Below are 12,084 nucleotides of genomic sequence, written 5' to 3' on the forward strand. Positions count from 1 at the left end.
GCATGATCTTGCCTCACTGCAACATCTGCCTCCCGGGTTTAAGCGATTCTCCTGCCTCAGCCTCCTGAGTAGCTGCAATTATAAGCATGTGCTATCATGTCCATCTAATTTTATGTTTTTAGTAGAAGTGGGGTTTCTCCATGTTGGACAGGGTGGTTTCGAACTCCCGACCTTAGGTGATCCACCCACCTCGGCCTCCCAAAGTGCTGGGATTACATGTGTGAGCCACCGAGCCTCGCCTATTCTGTATAGTTCCAAATACCAACAAAGATAGATCACAAAACTACAGTCTCCCTTGTAGAAAGTGAATTCTGGGTGTGATTTAAGAAATGGAATAATCATCTATTAGGAAAGCTGTAATCAGACTCCCTGTTCTAGGTTGCAAATTGATTACATAATTTCTATTACCCTTTCAAATTACAAGATGACAAGGTGTAAACAATTAATATAAATACAGTCCTCTTCATTATTTGATTAAATCTTGGGAAGCCTAAAGATTGCCCCCATCTTCTCGACACAGTGAACCTGAAGTAAAATATTTGTGGAAGTGTTACTTGCCTGTCAGTCACTGCTGGGATACTCAGTTGTCTGCCTCTAAAACAAGAAAATAACCAATGAGCAAAGTTATTTCTCCGCCACCTCTAATAAACTTTTCAACAGAACCCCGAACAGTAATCTTGCTCCTTCCCAGCATGAAAGATAATGACTTTGATTTCATCAGTTGAAAAAATTAGATGAATAGTTTAATCTCAGATTGCTTTTCATATTTGCCAACATTAATATTTCATATTTGCCTCCATTTAAGCTAAATATCAATAATACTATTCTAAATTAATGTGAAATTTATTATATTTTTCCCAGTATAAAACCTTGATAAAATTAAAAATTAATGATTTTTGACTAAATTATAACTGAAGTTCAATGTTTTCAATTTTCTATAATTATCAAAAATCATATAAAATTATTAGAAAAATGAGAGTATTTTTGAGTTTTTAAAATTTCTTCCAAATGCTATTTCTAGTGAAATCACACTTCTATTAGTACCTAGACTGTTTTGAAACATATAAGCTTCTGGCTTTCTTTCCTTTGTCATACTTTTAAACATAATATTTATTTACTATATTAAAATTGAAGAAAATAATTATTGTTTTTGCAGGAGATAATAGAACATATAATTCGAAAGAGAAATCAATATTCACTGCTGCTTATGTAACAAATTGTCCTCCAAAAAATATAAATAAAGAAGAAACAGTTTAAATTATTATCTACTGTCAGGGTCAATTAGAAAGCCATCAGACCAAATCTACCTTGAGGTCAATAAAAAGGTTTTAAAAATCATAACAAAATGTTTTGTAACTGTTATTTTATAATTAAAGTAATTATAACAGTAAAGGATTAATTATTAACTTTAAGAAACAGCTATAATAAAAATAATTAATATGAACACAATCTACATACACATATATAATTATGTATATTCGACTCTAAAACTGTTATGCAATATTTAAATGTAAGAAACTTGATAAGACCCTTAGAAAGAACTCACAGAAAGAATCTTCCTCTGCTTCCTTGAGCTGCTGTCTTTTTTCTCTTCTTGGTAATCTCAGGTGATTGCCTGAAGGAATCAGACAAATATCAATTCTGGGAATCTAGATGAGCTATCTCATTTTTTGTTTTTGATTTTAAGGATAAAAGTTTAAGATGTTTAAGTGCCACAAAAATTCTGTGTAAAATTAATATAAGTAAAAACACAACCATTTGCTAGTCTTATGAACTGCCTACCAGTAGACCAGTTAGTTACCTTAATCTGCTCAAATGTAAGCCTCTACATCTATAATGAGAGTATTAGTGCATGTTATGTTGACTAAAATGGTTAATAATAATATATATTTTAAAACAATTAGTACAATATTATTCACCCATTTTTATATATTCAATTTTTTTAAAAAAAGAAAAAATATCACAAGGGAAATGCAATTATGTAACAAATGATTTAGCATCGCTTTGCCAAGACTAGCAAGGTCTTCCTCTACGCATCAAAGCAATAGAATGCATTGCAGAGATGGAGAAACTGATTTTGGAGAATTATCGAGGAGAAAGATGTTCAATGACATAATTAAACATATTGGGGTGCGACATCTCTGGATATAACTTCAAAATGTGATTAGATAATGGTATTCAAACTTCAAACTAATACGGATGGTTTTCTCATAAGAATATTTTCAATTTACTTTAATATTGCACTTCTCTCTAAGTGCTTTACTTACTTATTTGGAAATTACTCATATCTAGCAGCTATAAGCCCAAGAAAATTTTTCCTCTGGCTCTAGTTCATTTAATTCATGAAATTCCTATTTTACACTGAGCATCACCTATAATTCACTGTAAGTACTATATTGTTATTAGTAGAAGATACACCCTCAGAAAACACCAAGTTTTAGACTTCATTGCATGAAATTAAGGGCTGGGTTTAGGAAAGAGCTTGGAATCACTACAAAGGCAGCAGATGTACTTAAAGAATTCATGTTTTTCCAAATAAACAGTCATTTGACAGCAGCTTCCTTTTTCAGATGTGAGTAGTCATTAAAATTTTTTTAAAAAAGCAGCTTACATAGACTTTGTGATTTTCTTTTAGAACAGGAACTCATTTTTCACTAAGAAGAAGCAAATATGAAAGTAAGTTGGGAAAGCTAAGAGAATACATGAATATCCATGTAACAAGGATGGATATTCATTGGATATTAATTATAGGTGGAATAGAATCAATAAGCAAAGATCATGGGTTGGGGACTTAGACACACAAGTTTAAATCTCAGCTCTGTGCAAAATTGAAGAAGTATGTAAAGTCTCGTTTGTATTTGAACACATATAAAGGTGTGAGGGACTGATTGCCATCTCTGACAAACAAATGCTCAAATATCCTAAGCAGAGTGACCATAGCAATGATGGCAATGGTGATGCTGGTAAAGAAAATGAGGTGTGGACTACTGAAACAAACAGTTCTGTTCTCAAAACTCAAAGTCACAATCAATATCAGATTTTAATATCGGAATTCCACTTCGACTTGTCAATTCATGTAGTGCTGCCATGATAGGCACCCCTGCCATTCTTGTGCATCTTATGCAATGAACTTTTCTATTTTATTGAACTCTCATTTTTATAATTATTCGGTTTTTCTTTTATCATCTTCATACTCTTCCTCTTCAATATTTCAAATTTACTTTTTGAAATGGTTACATCATATGAAACAAGTTCAACTTATATACTCAATCACATTCAGAATGCTCACTCCACTCTTGGCACGTCCAACTTACATAAAATTTAGCTTATACTTAAAATTAACTAGAGGAAAATATTTTAATCATGAAGATTTGTTAAAATGGGATAAAGATAGAAAGATTTAACATTGTTTCTTCATGTAAAAGACTGCAAATTCTATAGCAAGTGGCAAACCATATATCTAAATATTTAGAATATTTCAGCAACTTCAGCCTGGGTAACAAGAGGGAAACTCTGTCTCAAAAGAAAAGAAAATAATAGAATATCTCACCAACACAAAATGACTTTGTTTTAGAAAAGTTATTTAGGGAGCATAAGACAATTGGCAAAGATTTGGGTAGATAATTCTGTGTAACAAAAGAGGGCATCACCTTAGGAGAAATAAAGGGAGTATCAACATATTGCACAAAATGTTAAAAGAAACATACATATAGTTGCAGTAGACAAAGCCTTATAGCATAGAAACATTTCAGATGATCTTTAGATTTGGAGTTGCCAGTTTCTCTGGGCTTCTGTTCCTCAAAAAACTGTGAATGCTTTGTCATATTTTCTCATAGGTCAGTAGAAATCGGCAAAATGTGCTAAAGGAACCTTCCTGATTAGGAAAAAACCAAAGTCAGATCTGTTTATTACTAACAGGACTAGGTTATCAAAAATCATGAGATGAATAACTTAAATGGAAATGTACCATGTAATGCCTAGAAATCTAAGAGAAGTGTTTAAGAATTCATGTGCAACCATCATTCTCAGCAAACTGACACAAGAACAGAAAATCAAACACTGCATGTTCTCACTCATAGCTGGGTGTTGAACAATGAGAAGACATGGACACAGAAAGTGGAGCATCACACACTGGGATCTGTCAGGGGGAAATAGGGGAGGGACAGCGGGGGGTGGGGAGTTGGAGTGAGATAGTATGGAAGGCAGCAAATCACACTGCCATGTGTGTACCTATACAACAATCTTGCAGGTTCTTCACATGTACCCCAAAACCTAAAATACAATTAAAAAAAAAAAAGATATGCAATACTTGTTAGCTAAAATTATAATAAGGAAAGAATACTTTAACATGTAAATTTCTATTTACCTGTTATGTCCTTGGTTTGCTTCTTTTCATGGAAATTACAGAAACAGCCAAATAAAACTAATTATTAGATAAAAAAAAAAAAAGAATTCAAGTGCTAGATAAAAAAACAGAAATAATGCGTTTTTCCTATTAGGGAACTGCTAATCTTGAAAAATATCTGATAGTCTTTATATCAAAAGTGAGTATTTTCATTAAAAATTACCTTTTGAAGGCGGGGCGTGGTGGCTCACGCCTATAATCCCAGCACTTTGGGAGGCCAAGGCGGGTGGATCACAAGGTCAAGAGATCGAGACCATCCTGGTCCACATGGTAAAACCCCGTCTCTACTAAAAATACAAAAATTAGCTGGGCATGGTTGTGCGTGCCTGCAGTCCCAGCTACTCGGGAGGCTGAGGCAGGAGAATTGCCTGAACCCAGGAGGCGGAGGTTGCCGTGAGCCGAGATCGCGTCATTGCACTCCAGCCTGGGTAACAAGAGAGAAACTCCGTCTCAAAAAAAAAAAAAAAAAAAAAAAAAATTACCTTTTGAAAATATCTTAGACTCATAATTAGACTCATAATTCTGTTTACGACCCGTGGCAAAATAGTTTAATCATTAGATATAATTCAGGATCCCCAGTATATAAAACAAGATCTATATTTAATTATTTTTATTATTTATTTATTTGAGAGAGAGTCTCACTCTGTTGCCCAGGCTGGAGTGCAGTAGCTTGATCTCAGTTCACTATAACTTCTCCCTGGTTCAAGTGATTCTCCTGCCTCAGCCTCGCGAGTAGCTGAGACTGTAAGCATGCACCACCACACCCAGATAATTTTTTTATTTGTTTTTAGTAGAGACAGGATTTTACCATGTTGGTCTAGGCTGATCTCAAATTCCTGACCTCAAATGATCCGCCCACCTGAGTCTTCAAAATGGCTGGGATTACAGGCATGAGCCACAGCGCCTGTCCCAAAATCTATATTTTATTAACTTATTGTAGTTAAAGTACAGCTTTATCTAAACAAATCAGCTAGAAATATATTGTAATCTAAATGATAATCAGATCCTACTTACAATGCAGAAAAGTACCCCTTTGTTTCCTAAGCTATGCACTTAGAGAGGTTAATATGTTGGCACCTTTTGAATAGTTAGCCTGAATGATATTTATACAAAAGGGGTAATTCCGTTAAATGAGCATTATACAAAATGATATTACATTTAAAAGGTAATAACAATTTCATGGAAAATTGCTTTCCAAAATACACAGAGAGCCAACAATAATATGTTTCAAGTGCACAAATTACCGAAGTTGTCTCCAGTTGCATTTTAGATACATTTGAAAAGAGGCATTTGTTTGCTTACAATATTAAATATCCTATTCAGTTGGCTGACACCTAGACAAATATTATCTTCAGAAGGAATGGTAAAAATTTTAGGAGATTATTTCCAACTTCCATGAGAGAAAAGCAGCAGAAAAACTGCTCATTTTTTTTCCAAGAAGAAAATTCAAGTTACAAAAATTAAAGTATCCTGATATTTCCTGGGAAGTTTGACTTCGGAGTTTTTCATTGTTTCTTGGCACCAGCTTTTATTACAGGTATGTGGACAAATAGTTTCCCTAGTAAAATAGCAAATGAAATCTTTCATACCTATGGAGGTTCATGCTGATGCTTACCTAGAAAAAACTGATCTTCTGAATAAGGTATTCAAAAGCCTATTCATCCATCCACATATTTAGAATAAGGAGCCCAGGATAAGCAAGAAGAGCCAATGCTTTTCTTCTAGTGAATGAATAGATGCTTTTGCCAGGAGGGTTTTTATCATTATAGTAAGGACTAAGGATAAGCAGTTATACTTCCACAAGAATTTCCTGAGAGAATTTATCCCGGGAGAGACAAATTGTTCCTCTTAGAAGTAAAATCCTTAGCTGTGGATTGCCATATATTAGTAGGAGAATAAATTGTTACTAACTTTACTTTCAGTAGATTTCTTTGTTAATGTATAGTAAAGCCACAAAATACTACATTTAACATCAATGTAGAAGTATTTGAAAAGTCACAAAATAAGCATATCTTTTGGATAAAAGATACCACTCAGAGAATTTATCTAAGATAGTTAATAGTAGATGTATATATTTCTGCACAAGGATACTCACTGCAGTATACTTTATATGGGAAAAATGTTAAAAATAACCAAAGTGGTCAACAATATGATTTGCTAAATACATTATCATTAATAATTCTAGTTTAGATACATATTTACAGACATGAAGTTTTTTCAGGATATAGTTGCTTAAAGAAAGCAGTTCATAAAATATTATTTATGTGACCACATTTACAAAAATATTTTGTATACATAGACAAAATTATAATCTTTACAAAAAAAAGTGTTTAAATCTGGATTTTGAGGTTGTAGACAATAAAGATTCTATTATTTTCATTGTCTGTTTTAATTGTAATAAAATATGTATTACTTGCAAAACTAAGATAATGTTTAACGAAAAAGATGAATCCCATCAACTTCTTCAATATTACATGAAAAATAATATCAGGACAAAAGATACAAGAATGATTGAGATAAAAGGCAAAGCAGTATAGGAAAGATACTCACCAGGTCTAAAAATGCAAAATACTCATATATCGAATATTTATATAACTTAAACGAACAGCAGACAGCTTAATAGAAAATGAGAAGAAATGTCCATGTAGTTTTTATGCATACAAATTAAAACCATATATGAATAGCCAAAACACAAAATAAAAGTTGATTATTAACTCATTAGTCTTGTTTGTAATGCAAATTAAAATGACTAAAGGGGTTTTCCATTTTCTATAATATTAACATTAAACAAAACTACCATCCTCTAAAAGTTATACACTCTGGAGAAATACATAGATATGAAAAATAAAATATGAAAACACTAAAAACCTATGAAGAGCAGGCATAACCAGGAGAGTAGCTGACAGAAAAGAGAACAACAGAGGCGAATTTATTTTATTTTTTAATTTTTTTGCTTTTCATCTGAGGACATCCAGTGTTAAACTGACTCAAACTTAGATACCAACAGGTAATATTATTACCTGAAGAATCAAAGGACAGTGTTTCAGAGGACAGCACAGATGCTAAAAACTTGAGAAATCTCAGAAAGTACAGATCCAAAAAAGGATAGCTCCAAATTCTGCATATAAACCATACAAATTACCGGCTGATCTCCAAACTCCACATGGGTGGGGCAGAATCCAAGAATGAAATATCTGAATAAAGATTTCAAAAACTCCCCAGAGCAGAAGAGACAGAGTTTGGAGTTTTGCTTCAGCTGACTTAAGTGCCCATTAAAGCAAAAAAGTACTACTTTTCAGAGTCATAACAGAATCCAAAATCACTAACACATAATTCATGATGTCTATGATACAATTAAAAACTATTAGAACTACAAAGGTATATGTATAGCCATTCCATAAGAGAAAAATAAAACCGTAAGAAGCAGCTTTTAGGTAAGTAAGATGTTTGAATTAGTACATAAAGATTCTAAAGCAACAAATACATTCCTGTTCAAAGACATAACACACACACACACACACACACGTGTGTGTGTGTGTGTGTGTGTGTTTGTGTGTATTTGCCAATGAAGAAATCTCAGCAGGGAGGGGAAAACTAGAAGAAAAAGAGCTTCTGAGATTTTGAAAGTGGTCTATTTCTTGACCTGCTTGAAGTTATCTATTTACCTTATGTAAATTCAATGAGTTGTGACTTTATTGGGGGGGGGTGTATATTTATGTGTTTATGTATTTTACATTTTATTAAACTTTAAAAAACCAGGTTTCTGGTTTATCTGTAACATTCAAAGAGCTTGGAGCTTGTTGTTCCTATCCTTACAAAAACAAAAAGCTAGACAAATTGAAAATCAAGATTTTGTTTTTGAAGCCATAGAGAATTACTGCTATAAGAAAACCATTACTTTGATAAGTATAGGACCAAGAGCATCAAGAGAGATGGAACCAAGTCTATTTACCTGAATTATAAGACACTGAAAGTCACAAGTATTAAAAACACTTCACACACACACACACACACACACACATGTATGTATGAAGTAATAAATTTTTATGTGTGTGTGTATGTGTGTATATATAGAAAGATACAGAGACATGGTCTCCCTCTGTCACCCAGGCTAGAGTGCATTGGCACCATCATAGCTTCCTGTAACCTCGAATTCCTAAGCTCAAATGATCCTCCTGTCTCAGTCTCCTAAATAGCTGGCACTACAGGTACATGTCACCCTGCTTGGCTAATTGTTTAAAATTTTTATAGAGATGGTGTCTCACTGTGTTGTCCAGGCTTGTCTCAAACTCCTGGCCTCAATGATCCTCCTGCCTTGGCCTCCAAAAGTGTTGCAATTATAGGCATGGAACACCATGCATTCACTAATAATTTTTACGAATTATGGGTGAGTATAAACAAGAGTGAAAGTTTAAGAAAATGGCATCTGAAAGTATGTAGCTGGAATGAATTGTAAAATGGGTTTACACTTTTCTGAGGTTTTCTTTCAGGAACCCCATCTGGGTCTTATGGAGAAAGGGTTACACAAAGGCTAATACTAAAACCTGTATCATCTTAAGGTAGGGATTTCTATCTCATTCAAGATGTCACTGGCCTTCCTCTTTTATCTAAGGTAAAAAAAAAAATGGGCAGGGCATTAAACAAATATATTGAGGTTGCTGCAGTGAGGAAAGTGAGTAGGGGGTGTTTGTGAAGGAGGAGACATGTGGCTAGAAGAGGGACAGAATACTTGTAGACAGATGCAACATACTAGAATACTAAGACATAATCAAAAGATTATGGAATGTACTCCTTCCCTCATACCCTACTGCTGCACCAAAAGGGAGCCAGAAAATTAAGAGTGCATTATAGCTAAAGGTGCCACATGCTACAGATTCACTCAGAGGAGAAGTGCTGAGGGAAGCCCTAAATCAAGAGGAGTGATGGAAAGAAAAAATAGAAGACACTAGAATAATTTGACATCTCTAGTACATATAGAAACAGCAAACAGTAAACACAATCCAACTCTTAGACACACTAATATAAATTCTCATAGTCAAGGCCTATTTAACTGATTTATACTGTTAATAGAACATGTTCAGCTTTCAACAACAAAAAATAATTAGAAATTATGAATAAAATCCAGAACACAGTCTGAAGAGACAAAGCACCCATCAGAATGAGATTCAAATATGAGGCAGATGTTAAAAATTTCAGCCATGGGATTTTAAACACTTTAACTAATGTGTTAAGATTGCTAGCTGGGCAGAGTGGCCCATGCCTGTAATTCCAGCACTTTGGGAGGCTAAGGTGGGCAGATAATGAGGTTGTGAGATAGAGACATTCTGGCCAACATGGTGAAACCCATCTCCACTAAAAATACAAAAATTAGCTGGGCATGGTGGCACATGCCTGTAGTCTCAGCTACTCAGGAGGCTGAGGCAGGAAAATCACTTGAATCTGGAAGGCACAGGTTGCAGTGAGCCAAGATTGCACCACTGTACTCCAGCCTGGCGACACAGTGAGATTCCATCTCAAAATAATAAAAAAAAAAAATTGCTATTTGCAAAAGTAGATAACAGGCAAATCTAGATGTGTAATGTCAGCAGAGATATGAAAACTGTGAGAAAAAATTAAAAGGCAATCCAGAAAAAGCACTTAATTCTCAACAATAAGAAAACAACTCAATTTTAAAAGAGTTAAGGTATCTGAACAAATACTTCATCAAAGAAGATATACTAATGGAAATAAAAATATGCAAAATGCAACATCATTTTTCGTAAAAGAAAAGCAAATTCCATAATAATGGACTATCACTAAACACCTATTAGAATAGATAATAAAAAATGGACAACATCAATTTCTGGCAGTTGCTGAACAACATCTTTTTCATTCCTGGTAAAAATGCAAAATGCACAGTTGTTCTGGAGGACAGTCTAGCAATGTCTTTTAAAATTAAACATAGTCTTAATTATAAAATCTATGAATCACAACTGAAAGGTTTTCACCTGATCTATTTAAAAACCTATATCCACACCAAAACTTGCAAACAAATGTTTATAACAACTTTATCCACAATCACCCAGAACTGTGGATAAACTGTTACAAATATGCAAAAGAGTACTATTCATGATAAAAATGAGTGAACTATTAATCCACAAAACAATATGTATGGATTTGAAATGAATATTACCAAGTGGAGCAAGCTAGACTGAAAATGCTATCAAATGTGTGATTTCATTTATATGACATTATGGAGAAGAGGAAGAAGAGGGAGAAGATGGAGACGAAGAAGAAAGCAGATTTGTATGTGCATGAGGTGGAGCAAGAGGGGAGTGTTGAATAGCTTATGCACAGAAATATTTTCAGGTCAATAAAATTATTCTGTATGTTGCTGTAGTGGTGGATATATGACATTATGTATTTGCCAAAGACCACAGAACACTATAGCACAAGTGAGCCATAGTGTATACAAATACATTTTTAAATTAAGTCTGGGATCCCAGAATAGAATGCCAATTATAATACAATAGTGTAATTGTATGACAAATGTATGACAACCTCACTGAATGTGTTGTGGACAAGAAGTTCTGACCTAAATAACTTTGAAAATTAGTAGAAGTATAAGAATACAGGAAAAATAAAGTATCCATTAATACTGAACTCAAGTTGGTAAACATTTTTTTTTTTCCTCTGGGTAGGGGTTTCATTATTTCAAAACTACTATACATTTTTAGTGGGTTTGGGCAAATAAGTGAAATGGATAGCATATGGTGGGACTTATGTTCCTCACTCATTGGAGCAGCAGATTAAAAACAAATGAGAGAGAAAGTTGGAATTAACCATATAATATAAACAGAGTTGCAGATATAGATTGTAAATATGGAAACAATTACAGAGATCTTTGCATTGTATAAACAGATTAGTACACATGGATATATTTCCCCAGGCTCTGTCCAGTGAGAGACCCTAGAAGCAAACATACTCCAGTAACAATAAACACAACCAGCAACCAAAACTAGGTTTCAAATTCTGTTAATTAATAAAAGGTACAAGATCTCCTTAGAGAAATGGCTGATTCTTGTTCTTGGGCAGTGATTACATGAGATAAGCCTAGAGTCATTTGCAATGCCAAAAGAAATGCTCAAGAAAGAGAATGATGGGGATGCATCAAGGTGACAGAGAAGCCAAATAAAAGAATTCCCAATGGCAAAGCTGGGAACTATTAAAGCTACAAAATAATGTACAAAAATATTAGTGTAGTATTGTATTACAATACAAATTATAAAATAAATAGCTATGCTTCTAAATGAGTAAATAAAAATAAATGGAAGAGAATAGGCAAATCTCCCACATAAAAAGATTTAAAATAATTTATGTAGATGTTCTTCTTAAAGGTAGTGGAACATAGCTTCCACACCTTGAATGTAATCTGAACATTTCAATTTCCTTCTAAAGACTACAGTGTGGAAAGAAGGAAAATGGAGTAATTTGAGTGTGGAATGATCTTATAAGCCCTTCCTCAGAGCAGGTATTCAAGGTCAATATCAACAGTGATGAGTCACATTAATCATCTGTACCTTAGACATGATGTATTGAGAACGGTCCTTTCTCTTTGCAGTCTTTCTCTAAAAAACCATAGCTTATGTCTCAGTAGCAGAGAAATGTTAGCAAATCCATATTAAGACACATTCCAAAAT

At 33.7% G+C, this 12,084-nt stretch overlaps 1 long non-coding RNA gene across 1 annotated transcript in view; it reads right to left on the minus strand.

Moving 5' to 3' along the window:
- Window positions 1-470: 470 nt before the first annotated feature.
- LOC144579377 (uncharacterized) overlaps window positions 471-12,084 on the minus strand; it is a 176,957-nt gene continuing 165,343 nt past the window's right edge. Inside the window, exons 2-3 of the long non-coding RNA XR_013526799.1 lie at window positions 1,547-1,615; window positions 471-594 (exon numbers count right to left, since the gene is read on the minus strand). This is a non-coding gene — a long non-coding RNA (uncharacterized LOC144579377). The remainder of the gene's footprint in view (window positions 595-1,546; window positions 1,616-12,084) is intronic.

The sequence above is a fragment of the Callithrix jacchus genome, chromosome 14, assembly GCF_049354715.1.
Source record: "Callithrix jacchus isolate 240 chromosome 14, calJac240_pri, whole genome shotgun sequence".
Taxonomy (NCBI): Eukaryota; Metazoa; Chordata; class Mammalia; order Primates; family Cebidae; genus Callithrix; species Callithrix jacchus.